We start from the raw sequence: 2,500 nt of genomic DNA, 5'->3' as shown, positions 1-2,500 counted from the left end.
AATAATAATACAGGCAACTAACCAACCACTACCGGGCCGCCTAACCTAACCACTACTTTCGCCGGAGGTTTCGTCACGCTCCCCGATGGCGAAATCCTCCATTACAGCAAAAGTGTCTGTTTAACCTAACCTTAGTACAAGGTCTATTGGTGTCCTCAATTTTATAGAGGTTAGCCACCCGAAGTCAATAAGAGACAAGGAAATAATCCAAGCAGCCTAAACTGTTTAGCCTGACCGTGGTAAAGTCTAACGGGGGACCTTAAATTTTATATAATAATAATAATACAGGCAACTACCTAACCACTACCGAGCCGCCTAACCTAACCACTACTTTCGCCGGAGGTTTCGTCACGCTCCCCGATGGCGAAATCCTCCATTACAGCAAAAGTGTCTGTTTAACCTAACCTTAGTACAAAGTCTATTGGTGTCCTCAATTTTATAGAGGTTAGCCACCCGAAGTCAATAAGAGACAAGGAAATAATCCAAGCAGCCTAAACTGTTTAGCCTGACCGTGGTAAAGTCTAACGGGGGACCTTAAATTTTATATAATAATAATAATACAGGCAACTAACCAACCACTACCGGGCCGCCTAACCTAACCACTACTTTCGCCGGAGGTTTCGTCACGCTCCCCGATGGCGAAATCCTCCATTACAACAAAAGTGTCTGTTTAACCTAACCTTAGTACAAAGTCTATTGGTGTCTCAATTTTATAGAGGTTAGCCACCCAAAGTCAATAAGAACCAAAAATAATCCAGCAACTAAACTGTTTAGCCTGACCCAAAGTGGTAAAGAATCTAACAGGGGACCTTAAATTTTATAGAATAATAATAATAAGGCAACTAACCAACCACTACCGGGCCGCCTAACCTAACCACTACTTTCGCCGGAGGTTTTCGTCACGCTCCCCGATGGCAAAATCCTCCAAATACAACAAAAGTGTCTGTTTAACCTAACCTTAGTACAAAAGTCTATTGGTGTCCTCAATTTTATAAGGTTAGCCACGAAGTCAATAAGAGACAAAAGAAAATAATCCAAGCAGCCACCACTATCTAGCCTAAACTGTACAGCCTGACGTAGGTTTTAATAAAATCTGGTGATATGGAACCGCACACACAACCCCCTTAACCTGGGATAATGCAATCAAATGAATGATGCTAACTATTCTCCAAGAGATAATGCAATCAAATGGTTAGTTGCTAACCGGGGCTAACCCCGAGCCCCCCTAATGATGAATACTGTATTTGGTCATGATGAGATTGTTTATTAGACTATAAAAATCCCTCTTCCTTCTTGTATTGGCAAGGGGAGGTTGCTTTAACTTAGGTATGCTAGCCTAAGTAAAAATAGACACGGAGCTGCGAAGACCTGATTCTTTTGCTGCATGTTTGAGTCTGCAACTTTGTTGTGATAAGACACTCAATCCTAGTGATTGTACTTACTCAACATAGTGACGGTGTAATTACCATCACAGATTGTACGGGAAATTCCAACTTTGGAAAAAACAAATATTTGGCCTACCCAAATTTTGACTACTACCCGTGCGTCTACGTCCTGGATTGGCCAATCAGTGGTGCCCCACGGTGGCGTGATACATGCACGTTTACTGCGGTGCTCTGATTGGCTGACCGAACGTGGCGTGGTAGGTAGGCTGTTTCTGCTCTCTAAGTCCTCTTCTTTCCTTTTTTTATCCCCCTCACTCGTTCTTTGAGCAGGGAGGCAGGACAATCGATCGGCAAAGGAGACCTGTGATGAACAGGGCACCTGTCCGGGGGGTCCTGCCAGTGAGTGGCAACTTTTAGATAATACTATAGTCTGGGTAACCTGGGTGCAGAGCCCGACTTCCCGTCCAGAGGGGGGGGCAGTCCTGCTCCCAGGCAGGAGCCCCTGTGTTATAGGTAAGGATTAGATGTAATCAAAGAAGATGACAACTAGCATTAGAATAAAACATAGAGATAAGGGACACTCTATTGGAAGGGGAAAAGTGGCAGAAATCACTTACAACAAACTGCAAGTCCCACTAACTAGAATATTCAGCACCAATGAAGGTTTTAAAGTAATCTGTAAAGATGACTTTGATTCAGATAAAATCCTTTCAAAGAAGCAAGAGATATATTTTACAATGAAGGCCTTATTGTTGTCATGCCACCAGAACAAAAAGCAAAAAGATCAGTTTTTGTTCGTCAAGTCGATCAAGAGATCGGGAGGAAGACCTGAAAGAAGAACTGGAACGCCAAAATAGGTGGATGAAGATTGAAGAAGTCATTAAGATAAAGGATTATACTCATGTTTGAAGAAGTGTCAATGGCTGAGAAAGTTTTACAACAGGGCTTTCTAATATTCAACATGTCAGTCACACCACATCAAATAAAGAAGGAGACATTCATCAGTCTGCAAACTTGCTTCTCCTGCTACAAATATGAAGAACACACAACGAGAGACTGTCCGGAAAAAGAAAAAAAGTACTGCTCAGATTGTGCAGGCGACGACCATACCTACA

Source organism: Homarus americanus, unplaced genomic scaffold (assembly GCF_018991925.1).
Source record: "Homarus americanus isolate GMGI-L3 unplaced genomic scaffold, GMGI_Hamer_2.0 scaffold8754, whole genome shotgun sequence".
In the NCBI taxonomy this organism is placed as follows: domain Eukaryota; kingdom Metazoa; phylum Arthropoda; class Malacostraca; order Decapoda; family Nephropidae; genus Homarus; species Homarus americanus.
Note: the sequence above shows the minus strand (reverse complement) of the source record.